This window comes from Manis pentadactyla, chromosome 1 (genome assembly GCF_030020395.1).
Source record: "Manis pentadactyla isolate mManPen7 chromosome 1, mManPen7.hap1, whole genome shotgun sequence".
NCBI classification, from domain to species: domain Eukaryota; kingdom Metazoa; phylum Chordata; class Mammalia; order Pholidota; family Manidae; genus Manis; species Manis pentadactyla.
In genome coordinates this window covers 126,708,163-126,735,588 of record NC_080019.1, presented here as the reverse complement: position 1 = coordinate 126,735,588, position 27,426 = coordinate 126,708,163, and the positions used below count along the sequence as shown (strand labels likewise).

The following is a 27,426-nucleotide window of genomic DNA, read 5'->3' as shown; positions in this document are numbered from 1 at the left end:
TGTACTAGTACTAGTACTGTACTAATGACTAGACCATTCTAAGGAAAGGAGTAATATAATCAATTCTAATTGATTAAGAAATGAATGTTTGCAATTGCTGATAGTTAATGATAAAATTTGTTTCCATTTTGAATTTTATATATACTTATTTCTATAAGGATTGAAGAAAATGCCTATTAAGTTATTGGAAAAATCCATCCATCAAGATATATTATGGGAAGGTCTATGTATAAGTATTGGGAACAAAGTATAAATTTAGGTCTTCTTAAAATGACTCTCCTCTCAAATAATTTTGTTTTCAAAGGTCACATCTCTTGGGTAATGACTAATTTTCTCCTGGTGATTAGTAATCACAATTATGTGGAATGGTGGTTCTCGATGACTTTTTCTCCCAGTAAATGAAACAACATATTTCAAAATTAGGACTCTGGGACATTTGGTTCTTCTAAATCACATTTTTTTCTCCCAGTAAATAAAGCAGCCAATTCATGAACTCATATATATTGCCATATTTCTATACCAGGTGTTAGAAAGTATTTAATAATAAATTGATAAAATTTCAATAAAATGTCATTTGTTTATTAGCATTCTCTTTAAATGTCTAAATTTATTACAACTTGAAAAACTGTTTTTCAATAGTTTCAGCTATGTAAACATTAGAATGGAAATCATATTTTCATTTAATCATTTGGACATCTGTATCAAACATCTGGAGGGATTTGAGTCAATTGTTTTTTCTTGATCCAGCTTTGATCCAGCTGTTTGGTGCAGTAAAGATATCATCTGTCAAGCACATCAAGTCTGCATTCTTATCACGCTCTGCACATCTGTTTCTGACATGACTTTTAGCCAGCTTCTATGTAGGCAGAAGCCAGTTTCTGGGCCTATTTTGAAATCTTGAGTTTGTTTTTAGTTAAGGAAGAGGGCGGAAAAAAGAAACATATTGGAGAAGAAAATAATGATACACTTATAATTCATTGCTTTTCTATTTTGCCCCAGGCTCTATGTGGTATGATGTCGGTCATGTATTCTATGCTGTTATCTTTGGCTTTGTGATCCGTTAGCTATTACTAATACTGGAAAAAAATAACTTAACTTTTCTGGGTCTTAGTTCCCAAATTCACAATATGTAAGGGTAACATGGCTCATTATGTTTAAAATTTTGTTGAAAACATTACATGATATCTCCCTCTTAAATTTTTAAGTATATAGTACAGTATTTTTAAATATAAGCACAACATATAGTGTTAACTATAAACACAACTATAAGCATAGCAGATCTCTAGAACTTCTTTGCCTTGCGTAACCGACTTTATATCCATTGAAAAATAAGTCTATTTCCCACAGTTAATTTTTAAACTCCGTGTCTGTATTTTCTTCTGACAATCTCATGTAAATATTTAAACCAACATTATAATCGATATTTACTTAGTGTGTGTGTATGTGTATGTATGTGTGTATATATACATATGATATATATACACATGATATATATATGTAATATATATATGATACTGTTCAAAACAAATTAAAGAACATAACCTTTCAGAACTGAGTTTTCTTAAATCTCTGACAGCTGATTTTTATTTAAGCAAACATAGAGAAATATACAAATGCAAGCAGAAATGTACAGTTTTATCAACCAGAAGGTGATGCAATACCAAATCCTTAATGCATACAGCTTGCAGAGCCTGAATATCTGAACATTTTGCTTATAAAAATAGTTTTCACTTACACGTTTGGCAGTTGAAATGATCATCCCACTTTTATTTAATCTTGGTGGATAAAACACTGAGATTAGAACTTTAGGAAGGAAATTACATTAGGTTTTCTATATGTATAAGATGTTATTACACCAAACTGAACCTTTAAATATGTGATTAAATCAATATAACAGACTTATGATGAAGGTAATGCCTTCAGATACTTGTTATTGTTTGTTAAAATTAGAGGGAAATTACAAACACACAAATACACATACATGCAATTGGAACATAGTGGAGCATTAATTTTCTACTTCTATAACCTGCCATAATTTTCCTCTGCTATTTTAGGATTCTTCAATTTAGCAAGTGATATCTTTAGAACAAGACAGATTAGGTAAGAACAGTTGAAGTGAGAAGGAGAAATGGGGTGGGGGGGAATGGATAGAAACATACACCCTAGTGCCTAACAGTCAACATTTGAATTCTGACTTGCCCATTTCCAAAGTATATGACCACCATGAAAGTCATTTAATGTCCCTGTCCCTCAGTTTCCTCATGTATAAAATGTGTATAAGGGTGATAATGGAATTGTTATAAAGAGAAATGATTTAACAAATGTTTAGTATTAGAACAGTGTCTATCCCCCCCAAAATGATCAATAAATGCTACCCTTTTAGGATGGTGTTAGATACACTAAGTAGAATGGAACAAATATAGGGAATGAAAGCCCCAGTATTCTGTTAAAGTGGGTGTTGGTCAGGATAGAAAACTCTACTGGCATGATGAGCTTTGGATGACATGAGTTACCCATGTGCTTTAAAAACTTGGGAACTGGTATGCAGGAAACTTACACATTTTTTTATTATTAAACATCTATTTATTCCCAAATCTAAGAGAAGAACCTTATTTTTGTCAAAAGAGCCTGCTATAATAAATGCTTGGATTTTAGGATGCAGTGAGAAACATTGTAATGTCTACAAGCATGTGCCCTTGTTGGAACAACAGGGAATTTGATGTGGGGCCTACTCTGAAACATGAAGCTGTATCTTAATATTCTGCCTCTTGAAAGAGGGTTGAGCTCACAGAATTATGGTTGAAGAGGTTCTGATCCCTGGGAAAAAATATGGCAGATTAATGGAAGCTTTCAATATACATATTGTAAATAGGAGCAAGAGGCAATTGGGTCCAAGTACAGAAACCAAAGGAAATATTCAATCCTATTAAATATAGCTATAGTCAGGTTCAGGGAGGGAAAGCACTAAAACAGGGCTTCAGAAGAAAGAATAACATTATCATCTAGTCCTATACATTGTTTAGCATCAAATGATATTGAGTTCTACTGTTTTAGGGTGGGGATGTAGGTGTGGGATGAGAGATCTTCAATATTTTCTATCTCAACACCACATTGGTATATTGCAGCCCTTTCAGAAGAGACAGTTGGGGAAACTAGGGAAAGATAAGACAATGATTATTCATATCCATCCAACAGCTATCAAACTGGTGTCACCACAGACTCTTTCGTAACCTGCTTCGTCTCCCAGTGGTAATCCAAACTTATCTCAACATTTTTCGGTACCATTTCATTCAGCATTACTTTTCTTAGTTACTGATTGTTAAATTACAAAGAACAGAAATGCTCAAGGAAAGGGAGATTCTTTCTGGGGTGTTTAATAGAATCTAAGTGAAGAAAGTGTTGTCATTGAATAGGTGACTCAAGAGAGGCAGTCCTGAGAATTTAAAAGGTATCAAAATGCAAGGCAGCTAACATGTTAGTCAGCTTGGTCTCCTATAAGAAATTACCATAGATTGGGGGGCTGAAACAGCACACCTCTATTTCTCACAGTTCTGGAGTCTGGAAAGGACAAGATCAAGGTACTAGCAGATTCCACGTCTGATAAGGGCCCTCTTCCTGGTTTGCAGATGACTCACTTCTTTCTGCATCCTCACATGGTGAAGGGAGATCCTCTCTTTTCTTCTTGTACGAGCACTCATCTCATTCATGAGGACTTGACCTCATGTCTTAATTACCTTCCAAAGGGCCCATCACAATGGGGATTAAGGTTGAAATGAATGAATTTTGGGAAGATGTGAACATTCATTCCATAGAAGCAGTCTGTCTAGCTCTCTGAGGCCATTTGGTCTCTTGGTGCTGCGTCCCTCTAGAGCTCAACACCATTTCATGAAGTTCTCTTTGAGCCAGATTTTGGATCCATCCACAGATGATTTAGCATGACTGAACTAAAAAGATAGTATTATTACCCAAATTGATATAAGCTTCCAGATCTACTGCTCACAAATAAAGCACTGGAAGCTCTGTGTTCAAAGCTGATTTGCTCAGTTAGACTACATGCCCACCCAGTTCAATTAGCCATTATAGGGGTTCATCTCATGGTATAGGTAGCTTCAGGAATGAACCCCTTAGGGATGGAAGCAATTTGTCCTGGTGGGGCATAGGTTGAGTAGGAACACCAAAAGACTTCCATATATTATCTCTTTTATCAGCTGACCATCACTGAGACTCTCAGTAGGTCAGGTTCTGACTGTTCAGTTCTCATAGTAATGTGTTTTTCTTCCTATTTTGGTCACAGCATTCGCTACAAAATACCTCATTTTTAAAATCTGATTATCACTTCAAGCAGTCTATGAACTCTCCAAATCCAATGATTGAATCCTATTTATTGTATTCGTGGCATATCGCATAGTGTTTTTCACACAATAGATCCTCAGAATGTGATATTGACCTAATCTTCCATGGTGAGTCATTGAATCAATTATAACACTCAGAGGGTTGTTTAGAACTTCCATGTGATTTAAGGAGTCAATTATACATAGATAGGGATGCTGCAGATTACTTATAGAATCACATTTGATGTAGCTTAGCCTAGCTATCGTGGATTTTCACTGTATCATAAGTCACTCTGTTGCCCAACTTCCAGAGTTTTCTAAAATGATAATCAGCAAGGGCTTGAAAGGTGCTGTGCAGAATTCTGATAACTATTACCATCTTCATTCCCTTCTACCAGATGTGAAATGCATATAGTAAAGACAGTGATTTACAGCAATTTCCATTTTTTTTTCTTTTAGCAGTATCTCCCCACTCCAAACACTACCTCTTGATCTCCTAATATGGAGGTTCTAAGCCACTAGTCAAAACTACATTGGCATATGGAGATCAGAAACACACAGTGCCAAAGAAATAAGAAGGATTTAGAAACCCAACAGATAATTAAGAACCAGAGAGTATGGCCATGAGAAGTGGATAAGAGACTAAATCAAGGAGCATGAGCAGTCTAAGCCTTTGGAGGAGAATGTTTCAATTTTGTAAAGACAGAGAAGCTAATTCCCAGAGATCTGTAGGTGAAAGTTGGTAAGAACAACTTAATAGGAACTTAAAGGCAAAAAGATCATTTCCTGACACCCAAATCAGCTGAGTGATTCTTTTATTTATAATTCTCTGAGTACCAATTGTTTTATATCTAGGACTGGATATAGAGATGGACATCCTCTTATTAGAAATGTATTATATGCAAAGTTTTATCCAAGGCATGTGGAGAAATACGAAAGCATTTTTTTACAGGTCATTTTGGTTGATCAGAGACATGCTTTTAGGGAGAAAAAAAAACCCAGGTCATTCATCTCAATGTATGGAAAGTGACAAATCAGAAGTAGAAGTAGAATACATGGGGGCATTGAGAGTTCAGAAAAGGGAGTGATCATTGTGTTCCATGACTGTCTGAAAATGATTTACTAAATAGGATGGATATCATTTGGAATCCAAAGGCTGTATGAAATGGAGGTAATTAGAGAGAAAGGGGAAGACATTTCAGAGTTGGTGATAAATGTGAATAAAGGTGTGGATGCTAGATTGTATAAGGCATGCTTTCTATCAGGATGACTGAAATAAAAAATGTTCTGAGGGTAATAAAACATAAATGAAAGGGAAGTTAATGACCAGACTGCTGTGGGTGAAACCTTGATACTATCCTATTCTGTAGAAACTATTAAATATTTATGAACAACAGAAATATAACAGGACAAAGGTGGTGGGGGAAGATGTAGGTGTAGTATTGTGGATCACAGGTTTTAAATGCCGAAATCACTCTATATTGCCTAAATCAAAATTTCAGAAAGGCCAAATGAGAAAAATGAAGCAGGAGAGAATTTGTTGAGATTCACTTGGCAGTAGAATATCAAAGAAGCAAAATCTAACAGAAAGATGGACAATTTGTGGCTTGATTAGCATTGGGGGATGTGGATCAGTGAGTTTCTAGAATAAACCTTTTTCTTGAAAAAACCTGAAAGTATTTAAATTTCACAGATAGATTCAGAGAAGAGCAAGCAAACAGAAACTAAACTTTGGGTGGCACTGCCATTTTGGAGGTGGGGATTTGTATCAGATTATACATCCCAGTGTGGCTGCGACTCTTACACACATTCCTTATTATCTGATTTCTTGACCCCAGCTCTTACTACAGTTACCTTTTCCTACAAGTTCATATCTTTTCCTGTCAGAATAGCACATTGTCTTCTCTTCAACCAATGACTGAGTTTCTTCTCATCCATGCCTGAGTTACTTTTTTCAACAATTTGACTTATTTACTGTTTGTGGTAAAGAAACTGTATGTACAGTGATGTTCTGAGACTACTCTTAGCTAAGGAGGTTATTTTTACAATATGTCTACATTTTGGGAAAGAGGATTGTTTCATCTCAAAACCAAAATATATGAGTTGTTTTTATTGCTCTCCTTTTTGTTTTTACTTTAAAAGAAGTAATATTATTCTCCTCATATTCATTCTCTACTTTATCATTGTGTTTGGGAAAGCAAAGTAAATTGGAATTTCCTTATTTTTAGAACAAAATTTAAAATTTTGTCACTCCTGCTGACAGAAGAAGAGAGGCAAGGTATATGGAGGCTAGAAATGCCTGGTGATCAGAGGATCTTACTTGAGAATGATTCAGTCTCTTTGTAAGGCATAAAAGACAATTGTGGGACTAAAAACTGAAAGAACTGTAGGGAAATGGGAAATGCACATTGATGAAGTAATACTGAAATTTTATTTCATTAATCTTATTCATTTGTTTCTTATCATTTCCACCCTACCTACTCCCACATATAGCTTTGAAAATTTTTCCCAAAACTACTTTGTAATATTTCTCAGAAGAATCATTTATCTGCTATTTCTTTGTTCCCAAACACACATTCAAAATCTCCTGCAAGAGGTTACACTGAAAAATCAACCTCTAGAAAGGAGAAAAAAATATTCTGGTCATCACAAGTGTCTTGTCTATATATGGGCATTCCTGCCATCATGTAGCACATATAGTTCTCTGGGAACAGATCACTGGCAACTTATTAATTCCACTGCAGCCACTCTTCATTTAAGGTATAAGCATAGATAATGTAAGAGGTACTCATGATGTCTACGTTTTCAGACACTAAAAATGGCACCCCAGGGTTGAGAGGCAGATGAATAAGTGGAGCACAGAGGATTTTTAGAGCAGTGAAACTATTCTGTATGATATCATAATGGTAGATACATGTCATTATACATTTCTCTATACTCATAGAATGTACATGTCAAGAGTGAACCCTAAGGTAAACTCTGGACTTTGGGGATAATGATGCATCAATGTAGGTTCACCAGTTTTAACAAATATGCTACTCTGCTGGGAGACACTGTTGACGGCGGAGGTCATGCACTGTGGGTGCAAGAGATACACTAGAAGCTCTGCACCTTACTTTCAAGTTGGCTATGAACCTGAAACTGCTCTAGACTGTTTAAGTTGCCCTAAAAATAAAAATGAAATAAATAAATGGCTCCCTTTTTAAGACAAGGACAAAATCCTATCCAAAGATATCATATATAAATATCTATCATATTTAGAATAGCATTCAGCATATAATATTTGGAAATACTGTACCTTTGGAAAATCTTTGCTCATCCTAAGTACAAAAAAAAGGTTTTTTTATTTTTTGTTTTTTTTTTTACCATTATAATCCTGTTTCACTGATGTTGTTTTGATACACTACATTAATTTTTCTAGCCTGAATTACATTCCATTTCATATATCAACATATTTATCTATATTTTTGTGGATGGATTTGTATTTTTTCTCAGGTTTTTACTTTTACAGTGTTATGAAGATTCTTATACATGCTTTCTGGTGCATAGATGTAGAGATTTTCTAGATTATTAGCTTTCATATTTTTGACTCTAGAAAATGTATTTTATTCAGCAATCCTATATAAATCTTCCATAAACATGAGTGTGCATTCACATATGTGTTTGTAAAATTAAAACCAAAAAATCATAAATGAACTTTTTAAGAAATCCTATTCTACCCTACTCTATTCCTATTCTATTCTATTCTGTTCTATTTTATGAAAAAATATGTAAATATGGAATAGGTACAGGCATAGATATGAACATCTATAGACAGAGATAGATGGATAGACTTTTCCACATGGGCAAATAATTGTTGAAACATCATTTGTTGAAAAGTTTACCCTTTCCCTTACATAAAGATTACCTTCTCCATCACAAATTAAAATATTCTTATAAGCAAGAATATATTTCTGGAATTTCTTGTCTATTTTCCATGTTTCTATCCCTGCCTATCTCTCTGTTGTCTTAAGCTCCCTCCATTTACACCACCTCAAAAGTCTTGGCTATTCTTGGCCCTTTGTTCTTGAATATAAATTTTTAATAAATTTTTAAGAACAGTCCTGCCAACCCTTTGTTTTGTTTGGCATGCTATTGAATCTCTTGTTATAAGAGTGAATTTTTCTTTCATGAACAGTCTAACTCTTCATTTAAATTTCGTCTACCATAATTCAATTAATTATTTACTTTTCTCCACAAATGTATTATACATCTTTATTTTTCTGATACATTAATAAGTACATAATGCTTATGTTGTTATTAATGGAACCTTAAAATTCTAATAATGATGTGTAGGAATGCATTCACCTTTGATATATTAACTGTATATCTACAAAATTTGATAAACTAATTGTAACATTTTATGAAATTTATGGTTTTTCAACATATAAAGTATAATGTAAGAAGAGCAAATGAGTTACCTCTTCCTTTCCCATTTTACATCTTTTATTTCTTATGGCACACTAAAGTTTTAAAATGTTTCATGTGCACTTTAGCAGAACACATTCTGAAGTTACTGGTACAGAGCTATATATAAAGCCCATTAGTCAAGCATTTTACTTACATTGTTTAAGTTTTCTCTATAGTTAATAAACTTTAGTTCTCAATTACCAGAAAGTTAGGTTATGTTTCTCTACCAAGAGGGGAGTTTGTTTTTTTACATGGTTTTCAGTTTGTGTTGAACATATTTTGCTGCTACGTTATTAGTACAAACAAATTAGAATTTCTACTTCATCCTAGTTAAAAATCTTATGTTATGTAGTACCATTGTTTCTTTAATATTTCTTTCTGCTTGAATTTGTATCTTTTGGTATTATTTAAGTATTTCAAGTTTCCTTTTTGTTAATATATTCCTATTACATATTTTTCCAATGTTCTAATTTCAACTGTGATTATAGAAATTTGAGAAATTCTCTTACTAAAGTTGTTGATAAAAGAATTGCCAAAGAAACTTTTAATTGCTTTTCAAGCTTATATTACTGCCAAGCTGTTTAACAAGAAAAAGAATGAACTTGATTAAGGTTATATGTTTTTAAATTTTTCCATTTTTTAAAATTTTGGTATCATTAATATACAATCATATGAGCAACATTGTGGTTACCAGATTCCCTCCATTATCAAGTCCCCACCATATACCCCATTACAGTCACTGTCCATCAGCATAGTAAGATGATATTGAGTCACTACTTGTCTTCTCTGTGCTATACTGCCTTACCTGAGACACCCTTTCCCCATGTTATGTATGCTAATCGTAATGCTCCTTATTCCCTTAATCCCTCCCTTCCCACTGACCCTCCCCAGTCCTTTTTCATTTGGTAACTGTTAGTCCATTCTTGGGTTCTGTGACTCTGCTGCTGTTTTGTTCCTTCAGTTTTTGCTTTGTTCTTATGCTCCACAGATAAATGAAATCATTTGGTACTTGTCTTTCTCCATGTGGCTTATTTCACTGAGCATAATTCTCTCTAGTTCCATGCATGTTGTTGCAAATGGTAGGATTTGTTTTCTTCTTATGGCTGAATAATATTCCATTGTGTATATGTACCACATCTTCTTTATCCATTCATCTACTGATGGACACTTAGGTTGCTTCCATTACTTGGCTATTGTAAATAGTGGTGTGATAAATATAGGGGTGCATATGTCTTTTCGAAACTGGGCTCCTGCATTTTCCTAGGATAAATTCCTATGAGTGGAATTCCTGGGTCAAATGGTATTTCTATTTTGAGCTTTTTGAGGAACTTCCATACTGCTTTCCACAATAGTTGAACTAATTTACATTCCCACTGGCAGTGTAGAAGTGTTTCCCTTTCTCCACATCCTTGCCAACATTTGTTGTTGTTTGTCTTTTGGATGGTGGCCATCCTAATTGGTGTGAGTTGATATCTCACTATGGTTTTAGTTTGCATTTCCCTGATGATTAGTGATGTGGAGCATCTTTTCATGTTTCTGTTGGCCATCTGAATTTCTTCTTTGGAGAAGTGTCTATTCAGATCCTCTGCCTATTTTTTAATTGTATTATTTGCTTTTTGTTTGTTGAGGCATGTGAGCTCTTTATATATTTTGGATGTCAACTCCTTATCAGATATGTCATTTATGAATATACTCTCCCATATTGTAGGATACCTTTTTGTTCTACTAAACGTGTCCTCTGCTGTACAGAAACTTTTTAGTTTGATATAGTCCCACTTGCTCATTTTTGCTTTTGTTTCCCTTGCCCAGGGAGATATGTTCATCAAAAAATTGCTCATGTTTATATTCAAGAGAGTTTTGCCTATGTTTTCTTCTAAGAGTTTTATTATTTCATGACTTACATTCAGTTATTTGATCCATTTTGAGTTTACTTTTGTGTATGGAGTTAGACAGTAATACAGTTTAATTCTCTTACATGTAGCTGTCCAGTTTAGCCAGCACCAGTTGTTGAAGAGGCTGTCATTTCCCCATCATATATCCATGGCTCTTTTATCATATATTGATTGACCATACATTCTTCAGTTAATATTGGAACTCCTTATTCTGTTCCACTGGTCTATGGGTCTGTTCTTGTGACAGTACCAAATTGTCTTGATTACTGTGGCTTTGTAGTACAGCTTGAAGTTGGGAAGCGAGATCTCCCCTGCTTCATTCTTCCTTCTCAGAATTGCTTTGGCTATTTGGGGTCTTTTGTGGTTCCAGATGAATTTTAGAACTATTTGTTCCAGTTCATTGAAGAATGCTGTCAGTATTTAGATAGGGATTGCTTGGAATCTGTAGATTGCTTTATGCAGGATGGCCATTTTGACAATATTAATTCTTCCTCGCCAAGAGCATGGGATGAATTTCCATTTATAAGTGTCCTCTTTAATTTCTCTAAAGAGTGTCTTGTAGCTTTTAGGGTATAGGTCTTTCGCTTCCTTGGTTAGGTTTATTCCTAGGTATTTTATTCTTTTTGATGCAACTGTGAATGGAATTGTTTTCTTGATTTCTCTTTCTGCTAGTTCATTGTTAGTGTGTAGGAATGCAACAGATTTCTGTGTATTAATTTTGTATCCTGCAACTTTGCTGAATTCAGATATTAGTTCTAGTAGTTTCAGAGTGGATTCTTTAGGGTTTTTTATGTACAATATCATGTCATCTGCAAACAGTGACAGTTTGACTTCTTCCTTACCAATCTGGATGCCTTTTATTTCTCTGTGTTGTTTGATTGCCATGACTATGACCTCCAGTACTATGTTAAATAACAGTGGGGAGAGTGGGCATCCCTGTCTTGTTCCCAATCTCAGAGGAAAAGCTTTCAGTTTCTTACTGTTCAGTATGATGTTGGCTGTGGGTTTATCATATATGGCCTTTACTATGTTGAGGTACTTGCCCTGTATACCCATTTTGTTAAGAGTTTTTATCATGAATGGATGTTGAATTTTGTCAAATGCATCATCTCCATAGATGCTCGTGTGATTTTTGTCCTTTTTATTGATATAGTGGATGATGTTGGTGGATTTTTGAATACATCCCTGGGATGAATCCCACTTGATCATGGTGTATGATCCTCTTGATGTATTTTGAATTCGGTTTGCTAATATATTTTGTTGAGTGTTTTTTCATCTATGTTCATCAGGGATATTTGTCTGTAGTTTTTTTTTTTTGTGGTATCTTAGCCTGGTTTTGGTACTGGAGTGATGCTGGCCTCATAGAATGAGTTTGGAAATGTTCCCTCTTCTTCTATTTTTTGGAAAACTTTAAGGAGAATGGGTATTATGTCTTCTCTAAATGGTAAAATTCAGTGGCGAATCCATCTGGTCCGGGAGTTTTGTTCTTGGGTAGTATTTTGAATACTGATTCAATTTCATTGCTTTCATTGCTGGTAATTGGTCTGTTTAGATTTTCTATTTCTTCCTTGGTCAGTCTTGGAAGGTTGTATTTTTCTAGTAAGTTGTCCATTTCTTCTAGGTTATCCAGTTTGTTAGCATATAATTTTTCAAAGTATTCTCTAATAATTTGTACTTTTCCTTTCTCATTTCTGATTCTGTTTATGGGTGTAGATTCTCTTTTTTTCTTGATAAGTCTGGCTAGGGGTTAATCTATTTTGTTTATTTTCTCAAAGAACCAGCTCTTGGTTTCATTAATTTTTTCTATTGTTTTATTCTCAATTTTATTTATTTCTTCTATTATTTTTATTCTCCAATTTTTCCTTTTTTAAAACAAAACTTAGTAATTTATTGAAGTAACCACATAAAAACCCTGAATATTTATACATTTGCAAAAACCTGAGGTCTGAAGGATGGAGCTATCTTTTTAATTGGCCTGTTATAAATCTAAAACTGAAAAAAAAAGAGAGAAGGAAAGAGAACTAAAAAAGGAAGGAGTTTATTCTTGGTGTGTAAATCTGTCTTCTCTGAAAAATAAAAAAGTCTGTTCATCCTATATCATAACTTACTTAATTTTGCATCTGTCACTGGTGCTTTTATATGTGCTAAATTGGAGGGAGTATGCATTATTTAATGCAAAGAATGAAAATATGTTAAATAGCCAGTGAAATCAATGAATATCTGAGTCAAGCATTATATAATATTATTAGAAATTCATATTAGAAATGTACATATATGCATGTTTTCATTAATTATATATTTTTGAAAATACATACAATTTACTATATTAATAATTATATCAGTATTGCAAGTAAACCGCATGTGTAGGTCCACAATTAAACACAATAATATCAACTAGTATTTTACACCTTTATCATTGACCATTAAATACTGCTTATATCAGGCACAAAAACTATTGGGTGAATATGTTTTCCTCAATATTGCTCTTATTGTATGTGGAATTTCATAACATTTTGTATACAATACAAATTACTTGGGGCTTCCAGAGGAAATTTTAAACTTCCAGAAAATATTTGCCTCTGAACAGCATTCAGCAAACATTTCTAGGAGAAACACCAGGCCTTAGATTTGGATTCTGATATAAAGTTCCTTTTACTAAACACTCTGATAACTCCTGTAGGTGGCTGTAGATAATGAAAAGTATATGGGCATACTTCTTCATCTACTTGAGGTAAGGAGAATACAGTATGAGTATTGTTTTTTCCCCATTGAGCCTTTCTTCCCCAATATGTAGTACAGAATACCAAAATATTCTTTAAAAATTGATGTAAACAAAATGTTAAGGTATACAAGAAGTAAGTGATAGAGTCAGAAAATACTGGAGGTTCAAGCATTCTGTGCATAGTGTGTGGGACAGAGTTTATGCTAAATGATGTGCATAATGTATCATAGAGCATATGAAAGAATGCTTTTGAGTAGCTGAAATTGTGTTGGCTGCCAGAATCTTTATGTTTTGTGTGAAGAGTTCAAAGCTGATTGTGGGGAAATTATTTCAAGAAGATTGGAAATGATTATTGTTTTTATAAGAAATAAAATTGTGTTTTACAGTAGATAAAGCAAGACTATTGGAAAAGTCCTATAGTGATAGAAGAATGATTTGCTGAGGCCCTGGGTTTTGTGTGAAGCAGAGAAATAGGCATATAATGAACATGTCTGCTTTTATTAGTTTGTTAGGGCTTCCATAATGAAGTACCACAGACTGGATGGTTTAAACAACAGAGAATTGTTTTCTCATAGTTCTGGAGGCTAGAAGTCTAGGAGTAAAGTCTCTGCAGAACTGTTTTTTTCAGAAGCCTGTCTCCTCAGCTTGAAGATGGCTGTCTTCTCCCACTGTCTGCAGTGGTCTTCCCTCTGTGTGTCTGTGTCTTAATCTCCTATTATAAGGAGATCAGTTATATTGCATTAGAGCCCACCTGTATGGTCTCATTTTACCTTGTTTATCTCTTTAAAGTTCCCATTATCAAATATAATCACATTCTGAGGTACATATGAATTTTGAGGGGTTCAGTCCATAACAATCATGTCATAGAGAAAATCAAAATGTTTCTGTAGAAGTTTCTGGGATTTAAGGCTCAGGAAGAATAAAATTAATATGTGAATAATATAGAAATAAGTTGATTAGAAAATATTTTGAGAGGACAGGACTAACAAAATTTGAGACCCATTGAATTTGAGTTGACACCTGGGCATAAAGTAACTACAGCTTAAAGAGAACACTATATATTTCCTAGAACTAGGGTTTCCAAAATGTTTTGATTGCCTGGAATGTCTGCTTTATGACTATTGTCCCATTATAATTTGAATAGAGCCTTCTTTCACTCTTAAAAAATGTTCCGGTTTAGAAGATAAATGATAAGATCAACCTAATTGGAACCTTCAGTGAATCCTCAACATGAATCCGAGAAGAAGTCAAGCCTAAACTCTCCATAAATCTGGGAAACTGCTGATTCCATAGCCATCCACTCATACATTCAGTGACTATTACCTACAGGTATAAACTATTAGCCTGGCACACTGCTAAGTGCTAGAAAAGAAATGATGAAGATGGCATGAATTTCTCTCTTCACCATCATAGATTATCATTGACTCCTTACAATGAGATCAGGTAGACTGTGCTATTATCTTCTGAGACTTCAGGGAAGTTGAATAACTTGACTTAGGCCACACATTTAGTTAAATGGAAGATGATCTCAAGTTTGTGTCTCCAAATGTCATTCATTTATTCCATCTGGCAACTCTAATTCAAGAGGTAAGTTTACTCTAGAACAGAACCAGTGAGGACCAGTGGGATTTCCATCAAACCATATTCTTATTTAGTCTTCTCTGCAAAGCAATCTTGAAAACAATCTTCAGATGCATTTTAGAGTTGTCTTACTAAGCCGTAGAGTCACTCTATTGACAAACACATTAAAAATATTCAACTTGATGATAATGAGTTCAATTTTCTTTAAAAAGTAAACCAATTAGTAGATTTTTTCCTTTTTCTATTTCTCTGGATGATGCAAATACAAATGCTGAGATACCCCATGGTCTCTGCAGAGGTGTACTTCAAATAATAGGTGAGTTTTGTGTCATAAAAGAGCAAGGACATTGTGTCACAATCAGAGCCAGGATTATTACTAAGGTTTGCTACTTTGCTAAATACTTAAAACAATCTTGCATTATAGAGAAGTCTCTACTCTTAGCTATGCAATATATAGATAGATAGATAATAAATCTATTGAGTATTCATAAAAATACATCAGACAATATATTTTTTTTCTTATTGGATAACCACTCAAAGTCAAGAAGAAGAAGCTTCTATTCAACCAAGATTATAGTTAGAATTTTAATTGTACCATTTATATTACGGATGGTTTGATTGCTGTTTCCAATTCATCACTCTTCCCTCTATGGTTCTTTGCCATACTTCACATTTCACACTTTTTCTCACTGGCAGTGGAGTATATTTCTCTGCTTCATTTATGCTGGGTTCTGCCATGTGACTTGCTTTGGTCACTGGAATATAAATAAAAATGACTGTAACAGTTCCAAATCTAGGCTTATAGCAGCGCTGCCCATTGATGCTTATGCCTTTTGCATTTCTGTTACCGCAAGCAGAAAAACATACCCCGGGTGACCCAATGGTAGAAGAAGGATTAGAAACATGGAACAGAGTTCCAGCCTCCAGTTTGGTACAAGTCTAACCAAGCCAGCTGCTTACTCAGCCAACTTCCAGCTGACCAACTGGCACAAGGCCATGAATAAATGAGTGTTGGACATCATTAATTTTAAGGTAGATTGTTACATGGCATTATTATGGCAATAGATGACTTACCTACCTATATATTCAGGAAATGCCATTAGAACTCTTATGTGTCAGGCACTGAGTCAGAAGGTGATAAAATAGTAGACAAGGGCACAATGTTATGTGATATCATAAACTACAGTCTACAGAATGATAGACAAAAATACATGGATGATTGAGATATAATGGGGACACATATTTTGACCAGAGAATGGTGTCCTCGGAGCAAATGAGATGGTGCCTTATTTATACTTGTGCGTTTGGTGGAACCTCTGCATGGGAAGTGCTGACCATGTAAGCAGTAGAAATAGAAGTTTGTCTTGCAAAACAGGTATGGGAGAGTGACGTGTACTTCAAGCAGATTTAGTATGAGTGAACAGAAGGCACCAAATTCTTGAGGGGCTAGAAGAAGATGAGACTGGCTCTGGTGAGTGTGCAAGGAAAGTGTACATGGAAGCTTTTGACATCATCAGCCAGCGCGGCACATTGTTGGCTGGGCTGAAGGGTTTGGGCTTGACTCAGAGAGCTGTGGTGGTGGTGATAGGAGGGAATTCTAGCTTTCTTTTACTACATCTTTTATTACTTAGTTGTCTTTGCCATGAGTGGGTGAGTTTATCTGTGCCTCACAGCCTGATAAAGTGCTCTTCCTGGAGCACATACTTAATGCATTCCATGCGTTAAATAGTTTTACAAATTTATATTTGCCAGTTTCTGGAAGGCAAATAGGGATATGAACAAAACAGGTGGTTTGTCATGTTTAATACAAATTTAGGAATACATGGTGGATTGACTTATTAGATCATCTTGCATGTCTCTCCCTACCGATCAGGACAGAGTAAACACTGGACTGGTCATTTACTAGTGGTTTGTCTTGTCTAATTTTATATAATCAAGTGAAGTGGATTTAATTATCTGGGGTAAATACCCTTTGCCTCAATAGATTTTGCTGCTAGGAAATGGTCTGATAATCTAACCAAATTTCCTTCCACAATTTTATACTATTACTTCTAGTTTTGATTTAAAACCATCTGAACACTCTACTCTTATCCTGTGAAACAGTCACACTATCACTTAATACTAAGGTCTGGTTTTGTTTTCTTACTTTCCAGACACTGATTTTTTCACACATATATTTTTCTCTGAATTTATTAGCTCATATATTTTAGATCCATTTTGCTGTATTTTTCATCTGGGCTTTGAGCATTTATATTCCCCTTTTTATTGTCATCTTCACTGGTGTTTGCATCATGCCCCTGATGAAGGTTAGGTAGTGAGCTATTCGTTCCCCTTTCACAGCCATTCATAATATGTTATGTGAAATAAAGGTCTCAAACTGAACTTTGCTGGGACCTCTAGGAGACTTCCTTACAGTTATGCACTCTGTCATTATCATGAATTACTTTTTCCCTTTCTCCTAGGTTTCAAAATCTGTTAACAGTGAAGCATGCAAGCCAAATGAAAAATGTTCAAATGTGTGTTCATGAAGGCTTCAACAAAAGAGAACTGATTAAAATGGATTCTCTTTTTAGACATCATAGAGCCTTAGGTTTTAAGAGTCCTTTCAAAACAGACAATAACTACATAACAATTTTGAGGCCGTGGCATTTCTTATTAGAGAAATGTTAGCAGAGATTTGACTTTCCACAGTGCATGGGGCATTGGGCTAAGGGTTGAAGCAAGAGATGATTAGGGAAGTGTTTTTGCATATGTCTGGCTACTCTTGACTTGAAAGGGGCATTTATTCTAGAGTAAGGAACCCTTTTGCTGTGTCATCAGGACACTAGTATCTTTCATTCCAAAGAACACTGTAAAAAAAATAATTTTTTTGTGTGGTCTTGTTTGGAAAGTTGTCAAAAGAGTGAGGACGGGGATAAGGAGGAAAAGGGTACAGAGTTTGGGCAAGTATTTAACTATTATAAATAACATTATATATAAGAGACCCTCTAGAAAAACTATATTAAAGTTTCTTCTGTCTAAAGGAACTGAGCCAGATTTTAATCACTGTATTTACTGTGCTTACATGAAGTAATCCATGTAAAATGTCATGCCTAGCCTGTAGTTGGAATTATTTACATTGATTAATATTACTAATCTGGATGAATGCTGCAACTCCTCCATGTATGTCCATATGGTATCATATAAGCCCTTTGTGAACTAGACAGGTTTTAGAAAGTTGACTAATTTAGCAGTGGCATTTTATTGAGTTGTTAAAAAAAATTTTGCCTGCTCAACAGTATGTAGGATTGGCATGAATTCATTGGCAAATATTTTATTTAGGGATAACGCTTTTTTTCACATTAAATGAAAACAAATTGAGCAAAAATTGCTTTCTCTCTTAATACAAATTCAAATTCTAAAGTAGTACAATTTAAAGTTCTTAAGCACTAATCTGATAGTTTAATTCTTTGACACCTAGCCAAAGTGTTTTCATGTTTTTTAAACAGTTTTTAATGTGTGATATGAAAGCAAAACAGAACAAAACACAGTCAAAAGCTGTTAAAAGACATTTAGATGACTCAAGAAGCCAGAGAATTGAGAATTAGATGCACAGGTCTCATTCATTATGTTCTGTTTCTATCTGGAAAGTATGTGGAACCTCTAAGACAAAATTTAAGATACAAGTTATTTAAGAATAAAATTAATTTTAGCTGCCTATCCTCAAAATCTTTTAGGATGCCAGATATGAACTTATTGAAATTCTCTGCAACAGCCATGTTTATCATATATGTGAAGTGACATCTACAAGTAATCACTAATAAAAATGTTTTCTGAGGATTATTCTGATTACTTGATTATTTTGATTATTGATTGATAGGTAATGTGAGTCATTTTATTTGTTTATATATGTGTATTTTTTTTAACATTTACTATGTACTAGACATTGCTCTAGAGGCTAAGAATTACAATAGTGACAAGAACAGATACGATTTTTCAAGGACCTTCCATTGTTCCAGATATGGTCACACATAAAGAGAGAAGTAATTAATCACGAATGCAATGACAATGTGGTAGGAAGTGTGGCTGGATAGCAATGAGGCAAGCACACATAGCAGTGGGTGGAGGAGGAAAAATAGCCAGAGGTCAGATCAGGGCCGCTGGGCCAGGGTAACACATGATGAGAATTTATGCTGAATATATGGAGAAACCAGTAGCAAGATCCTGAAGTCTAAACATAACCATAAGTCTAAACATAAACTATCATGTTTTGCAATTTTATTTTCATATTAAATCACCCCATTGCATCTAGTGTCAGCACCACAGAAAAACAATTATCTTGATTTCAAGGATTAATGGGGATACAAGTTAACAGGAAGGAATCTGAAGAAGACCACACACCAACAATCTTTGACCAGAATTTTATATTTTTTGTCTCTGTAGTGTAAGCACTTGATAATCAATTTCATCTTTCAATTATATTTGGTGAAAGCTCAGCATTCTCCCCAGCCTGGTCTCTGGCTCTCTGTGTTTAAATAACCACATGCTTCAGAAACTGACAACTGGCCATCAGAGTGAATGTATTTCAAATTCCACTGGAAGGTGCCCTTCGAAGCTGTGTGTTGACTTCTGGTTTGTTAAGGAAATTTTGGGTATTTCCATGAGGCTTTGAGATCATATTATAGAAAGCATCTAAAGCTCAATTTGTCAGAAAATCAAGTGTTTCTAAGGGGAAAAATAACAATACCAGGCAGAGGCTAACCTGGTAAGGGGAAATGAAGAAGGGATAGAACAACTCATGTTTAATTAAGGTAAATGTAAACAGAAATCATAAGTGGATGAGGTTTTGTGTTCTCTATAGATCTAAGAGTTCCTAAAGATTTTTAATGAAAGTCTACTTATCCAAAAATAATTATTTTTTAATGCACTCACTCATTTAGGAATTCTTTTTATTAGTAGTACAATTAGAATATGAATGCTGATATAAGGCACATTGAAAACAATGGTTTCACCAAAATATGTTTAAAACGTAAATAACTATAAAGATTAATGTTTGGAAACTAGTATGATTAAAATATATTTCTAAGACTAGAATCCTAATTTGGTTTTGTATCTTAGTATTTAAAACATAATATGTACTTAAATGCTATTAGTTTACTGTGATTTCCCTTTCAAATTTGGCCCCTCACCAAAATAGTCAAAACTGCTAAGTATTGAGGATAAGGAATTCTTTCAGTTTGATTTGCATATTTGCTGAGCACCAACTGTATACAAGGCCCTATTCTAGGCCCTGGGCATACAGTGGTGAACAAACCAGACTGACATCATAGCCCTCTGGAACTTAATTTTGCAGATGTTGGGCTTTTAGGCCTTTTCTGCCCTTATTCTTCCTGTTGCTGTCACTAAAACAAGCTACGCTGTGTAGCTCATTTTTGTGCATGTGTTTAGGAAGGCAGCATGGGCAGCCAATGCCAGGTTAGCATGGACAGAATAATAACACTCTTCATATTTTGAAATCATGAATGGCTATCAGATTTACCTTTTAATCACATGACTTCATGCTTAAAATTACACACACATACACTCACACCCTAGGTGAAAAATGTAAACGTTCATAAATACTCTTTTGAATCAATTATTTTTCATCTCTGAGTTTTGGCAGATTTATTGTGGTAAGATATACAAAGAAGATATCGAACACATGTCCTGTAAAAGTATTTTCAATATCTTAACGTTTGAACTAATAAAACCATTTTAAGTAAGAATACATGCATTTGCAATATTTAATAATACCAATGGCTATGTGAATGAGGTTGAATAAGTGAAACTGAATATGTACATAGTGGGATTTCTATGAAAAATTAACATTAATCCTTTGACAATTACCTTGACTGTTTGAAGCAAGACAAGTATGGGGTAGATTTCCCTGCTAAATCTGTTAGTCTTTGTTACTTCAGTTTACATGCTGTATATTAGTCAGCTTGGGCCACCAAAACCAAGTATCAGTCTGGGTGGCTTACACAGTAGAATTTTATTGCTGACAGTTCTGGAGGCTGGAAAGTCCAAACTCAAGCTGCTGGCAAGGAAAGTTTCATTCCGAGGTCTCTTCTCTTGGCTTGTAGGTGGCTGTCATGTCAATGCTGAGTTTACATGACTTTTTTGTGTGCACACAGGGAGAGAGAGAAAACTAGCTCCCTAGTGTCTCTTCTTATAAGGGAACTAATCTCATCGTGAGGTCCCCACCTTCATGCCACATCTGACTCTAATTACTTCCCAAGACCTCATTTCAAAACAGTTACACTGGGGATAGGGTTGCAATATATGATTTTGAGGGGACACAAACATTCAGTCCATAACACACCAGATATTCTCCTAACAGCCCATACATTTGAAAATAATATACTAAGAGAGGAGGTTGGGCCTTAAACAGTCATTTCATTATATGTCTAGGATAATCAGTTATTGATGACACTATCAAAATAATTCCCAGGAGTCTATCAGAGCACGCACAGCTTCTCATTGCCATACTGAGCAAGCCAATGCATGTGACTATCTTCCTGGAACCTGTCTCGACAGGCTGAGGATGGATCTTCCTAGAGAATTTGATGCTAAAGTTCTCTTAAAAAACACTAGTCCACACACAGCATTGAAGGGGCCACTAGAATGGGATACTTGATGAATTCACTGTGCTGGGTCAGTAAGTACTGCTCCCTTCTTGGGGAACATACTGTTTTAAACTGGGCACCTATGAGGTCAGCCTACAAAGGAAAAATGCAGAGGAGCCCATAGAGTTTGTGAGATGGAGCTGGTGAGTAAGTGGATGGTTATGTGGGATGGGCAGCTTCCAGGATGGCTCGTAGGGACCCTGCCTCCTGCTGCTCCTGCCTTGGAATGTGAACTAGACCCTAGACCCGTTATAATGAGTAGGATAAGACAAAAGTGATGAGATGCCACTTCTGAGGATAAGTTAGGGCCAATTCTGTATTTACATAGTAGCTTATTAGATTTCTTCCTCGCTCACATCAAGGTAAATCAGTTCAGGAGAAGAGGGCATGCAGGAAAGCTAGTTAGCTAATTCACAAAGCGCACCCATCACTACCAGCCTACAGACGTACATTCAGCCATGTGCTCATGCACCCTCACACACACACACACTGCAGTGACAAAAGTAGAAAATCCTTGGAATATACAATCAGTCTTCTCACCACTGCATATTCTAGAAGGAAAGGGCTAGAAGTAGTCAACAACCATTCCCTTTATACAAGGCAGCATGAGAAATGATTTGTGAGGCCCCCCAACCGAGAAGACCAATAAGAAGTGATTGAGCAAGAAAATAACTTCCTGCTTTTCTTTTTCTGTTACAGCATGAGAAGACTAAGCATCGAAATTGTCCTTAATGACATAAAAGGTGATGTTTCAATAAGAAAAGTAATAAACAGTACCATTACTACCCTCTGGCACCTAAAAAGCTTACTCAGCTCTCATGTTACCTTGGAGAAAAGCAATCATACTTTAAAAGAGATGCTTATCTTTGGTCTTCTGTGATTCACAGCAGCCTGACTTGAAATAATATAGGAGAAGCTAAATAAATCAACCTCTGGCCTCTGTTTATATTTTAACTAAAGTTGCAAGAACGTTCTCAAGCTGTTTTAATAAGAAGTTGCAAATTGTGTTGAAAGCAAAGTGAAATCAAGTGAACATGGTAGAATGCTACAGTGTGGAGAGATCAAAGGCACATGGGTCACGATAAATACACAAATCCTGTTCTGTATGCATTGTGGAGGTCCATGTGGTGTCAGGTGGAAGCAGTGGGCAGAATCAGAGAACTTGAAGAGAAGCAGTTTAAGGGATGTGGATGTGCCTATACATGGTGGAGCTGGAGTTGAGATGGGGGTGTCACTGGAATTCAATTATTTTAAGACATGTGAGGCCACATGTAAGAGTGAGGACAGGAGAGAATGAGGTTGTAAACCGGGTGATGAAGCCCGTGAGAAAAATGTCATGAGAGTTCACCATGCCAAAAAAAAAGGAGGAGGTTAGGTCTTTCATTATTAGGTTAGCTATTCAATTACTTCCATTTAAATGGGGCTGTTTTCTGGGTAATTATTAACCACATGAAGTATCAGTTTTGGGCCAAGGCCAAGAGTTTCACACAAACTTAGAAATACTCAATGTGTCTTATGGAAACACGGAATCATACCTAGAAGCATGATGACCACCAGTCCAATCTGGATGAGTGTCTGTGTTCATGTCTTGGGGCCTCAATTTTATATGGATGTTATGCCTTGAAACATATCTGGTATGGAGCAAAGAAAGACTCAAAACCATTATTGTATCAGAAGTAATTTTCTAGGAAAGAGAAGACTCAAGGGGGCTTCTTGAGTTTACTCTTTCAGGTAACAGAGAAATTAAATTGAGTAATTGTGATTCTGGAGACAGACTAGAATCAAGGGATGGAAATTATTGAAAGGAAAATTTTATGAAAGGAAAAATAGTTTGACTGTCCCCACCTGCCATGGAAATTGCTTCTTGAAGTAATGAGTCCATGCTATGGATTCACAACAGTTACACAGTTCTGACACATTCTGAGGTCCAGGAAGAGCATAACTGATATTTTAACATCACACTCAGGAGACTGCCGTGCCCATTGAAGCTCTCATCCACAGGACGTGCCTGCAGTGGGTAGACAGGGGCTGCCCAAGCTGTAGTCCCTTCCCGTAAGATGACTTTTGTCATATATTCTGATTCTAAAAGTAATTCTCTTCTTCTTGGTTTATCCTTATCTTTTAAAATTTCAAGCCCTAAACGAACAAAGCTTTTGGACTTTGATTTTTCTCAGTAAGTTTAATTTCGTAAAATTATTTCTATATGACATCATTCCAAGGTTCATTTACATAGTAAGAACTTTGAAATGCTCCTTTTTGAAAATACCTTGTTTTGTGCTCCATGAGAGCTATAACTGAATTGTTGTTTTAACAATGCTTTGAAAATAACAGGAAGAATGACACCTGAAAACCTCCATAGCATTTTGCCTCCTACCTGCCCCACAGCCCTCTCTGATTATTTACTCATCAATCCTGGGGTATTCAGTGGACTTTTTCTTCTTTACTGTGGATGCACTGTAACTGGTTAGAGAAATATTACTCATGAGGAGTGACCCCGAAGAATTGTTGCTATTTTGCTTTTGTCTGGCTTTTGCTGTAGCCCCTCCATTTGGGAGGCAAGCACACTGTCTCTTATTTGTATTATTCAGCTTTGTCTAAGGTCATGAAATTTTCCTTCTCATACAACTCAAACCTTGATTCACTTTCAAATGCCTGTTAAAAGTAACAGACAGTGAATTGTTTATCAAGAGATAAAAGAAATAATCTGTGGTAGTAACTATTTTTTATTTATTCTTTGTCCAGAAAGTACATTCCTTGAGTTATTTTCTCTCCAAATGGAAAGAATTTTTAATTAGCATAAATATGATTCAGCTCTCATAGAAAATGAATAGGGCTTTGAGCTTACAAATCTCTCTCATGTTCCGATATTGTTTTGTGTGTGTACAATAACTGGGCTTTATAAAAAATCTCTACTGTCAGCAAGGGTACATCACGATTTACAATGTCTACATTCCAAAGGGAGTTTTATCACTACTTAGAAAAGTAGCTGATTTACGGTTAGTGGTGACAGCAAGAAATTGTACTTTCTACAGTGGAAAAAAATCACAGAGTTTATTGCAAAGGTTCCCTTCTTTTAAGTTGAGGGGAAATTGCAATTAATGATGAATAACATGCTTGGCCACCTGAAGCCTTGTTATGTCAAGTTGTCTTTGTTCTAATGGCAATTGCATGAACAACAACAACAAATATTTTTAGAAATTGCTCAAGGGCGCTTCTCTTTGCTGTGCAGATACTTTAATAATACTTTTATATGATGCCCAAATATGGCAGTGATGCAAAACAAATTACTTTTGTGTGTTTAATAGCCTCAAACCCTGCTGATTTATTTTTAGCTTCACCATTCATCTCCTTGTCTGCCTTTTCCTTACTGTTCTGACACAGCTCTACATTTTAAATGTATTAATTTAAAAAAAATGGACCCACTTCTCTATTTGAAACTATGAGAAGACAGCAACATAAATCCCTCAGTAGTGTGGAAAGACACATTTATTTAATGTTTGAAAAAAAACAGATTTAAAAACTTTCTGCTTTAACTGACTTTGAGTTCTTGGAAATGTGAGCCATTTTCTTGTTTGTTTATAAATTCTATTTTCTCTAGAGTGAAACATCTTTTGTGATCTTTTCTTATGCAATTCTTTGGATTGGCAACAGGGCCCTCTTCTTTCAGTAATTTGCTTTTCCAGTCTTATCTTCCTTTCCTCCCCTTTTCTTAGGTCCCAGTTTCCTGAGGTTGCTAATTCTCTACCCAACTGCTGGCTTACTTCACCTGGTATTCTTCTTGACAGAATCTCTCTTCATGAGGATCTTTTCCCTTAAATGTCACTTTCCCATACCATATCCATCTTTCAAGACCTGTGTCCCAGATGTGCTTTGACTCTAACTATTTCAGTGGTATTACAGCTAGCGAGTGTGTCCTACTGTTCTCAGTGTTTATGGTACTCTTTCACTAGTAAACCTTCATAACATGAAGATTAGGCTGATTTTCTCCAAATTCTATGGCTGTATGTCTGTTCATTTATTTATTAGTCTGTGTCTTTATTATGTATTTATTGCTGTATCTCTCATTGTAAAAGTACTGAGAAGTTGGTGGAAGTCACTTTCTACATGGAAAGAAAGACTTTTGCACAATCAATCCCTGTTAAGTGCAATGAATGTTATGGTAGGACATATACATATCTTGCCTAGTGGCTCTGGCAGATGAAACACATGACACAAAAAAATGTATGTATCTGCCATTGATTGGACATGCACATGATTATTTGAAGGCTCATAAAAACATGCAAAACAAAAATGTGTGAGGTTGACCTATTAGTATTTTTTCTATTAATAGAAGTGCTTTCCCTTTTCTAGGGTGAAGACATAAACCACATCACAATGCAACACAGTAAGAATAGGCTGAAAAAAAGGCAAGTATTATCCTTTTGCATTGTTCTGATTATAATGAATCCTTCAGAGTTCTTTCTAGAAACACCAAGCATGTGGCCATGATAAAAGTAAAAAAGGATTTTTGGTTTGATTTACTGATCAACAGCCTCCCAAGAAATGATAGATGAGGATGCATAAAATACATGGCATAAGCCAAAGTGACACGTCCTTCTGTCACACTATGACTTATTGGTTATTGCTCTCAAATAGAAGCTAAAATTTGAAGATGTATGTTGTGTTGTTAATGTCATTTTACTTCTTTAACAGCTGCTACAATGTTTTAAAAATATTATGTTTTTCAACTACAGTGGGCTTACCCATAAAAATGTTAGCACTTATTGTTTTACCATGTCCTATGTAATATTTCCTACTTTGTACCTTCATTCCTGTCTCAATTTCATACCAACGCTGAAAAATAGGCATTGTCTCTATTTTGTAGCTAAAAGAGTTGAGACTTAGAAAGATTATATAAGGTGCCCAAGACTACATGGTTAGAAACTGAAGACATAATTTGGGAACCCAGGAATGTTTAATTTCTAATCATAAACTTCATACTTTCCTTTATACCACACTGACTCCCACAGGAAATCATATCCCTTAATGGGATGTGATGCATGAGCTAATCCTATAGAAATGTTGGATCTCTTTGTGTCAGGCAGTACAGTTTAAGTGCAGTTTATAAGCATAATGTGAGATTAGCATTTATGGAAACTTCATAAGAAGAATCACTACCACTTCCACCTTCATAAACACCAATCACAATATTAATGAAGTATCAATCTTTACATCAAAGAGAATTGACTCCCTAATGTGCACCTAGGACGGGTGTACCAGGAGGTACAAAATCTACCTGCATTGCTAAGAGTTTCTAGAACACAAATACAAACATTTCAGGGCCTTAGAAAAAGTAGAGAAAGATTTCTAACAGAGATAATTAGTCTTTATCTTGTCTGTGATTTACGTATGTCTCAATTCTAATACACAAGTTAGTAAGGCTTTCAGCTCAGAAATTTAGTTTGGTTCTATATAAAAAAATCTTGGTATACATCAGGCCTAAAGTTACTTGAAAGTAAGCTTTTGAAAATCATTTAAAAACATTAAGTATAAGGCATATATGATACATAGTCAATAATTCTTGAATAGGTAGAACAAAGAAATATTTAAGGAATATATTAGGCTTTTAAAATAAAACAATCTATTTAAGGAATATGAAGAGTGTTGAAATGAAGAAAATAGCTAGAATTTCATGCATTACATTTCTTGTCATTACTCACAGACTTTCAGGCAAACTAGTATTGGAGGACTGCTTTTGAGAAATGAAATTATTAACATTGAAAAGGAGAGATTAAAATCTTGGAAAGTGATATTATTGCCTTTATGTT

At 35.1% G+C, this 27,426-nt stretch overlaps 1 long non-coding RNA gene across 1 annotated transcript in view; it reads left to right on the top strand.

Moving 5' to 3' along the window:
• The window catches only part of LOC130681499 (uncharacterized), a 127,283-nt gene extending 101,274 nt beyond the window's left edge, over nt 1-26,009 (top strand). The window contains exon 4 of the long non-coding RNA XR_008994863.1: nt 25,970-26,009. This is a non-coding gene — a long non-coding RNA (uncharacterized LOC130681499). The remainder of the gene's footprint in view (nt 1-25,969) is intronic.
• The last annotated feature ends 1,417 nt before the right edge of the window (nt 26,010-27,426 follow it).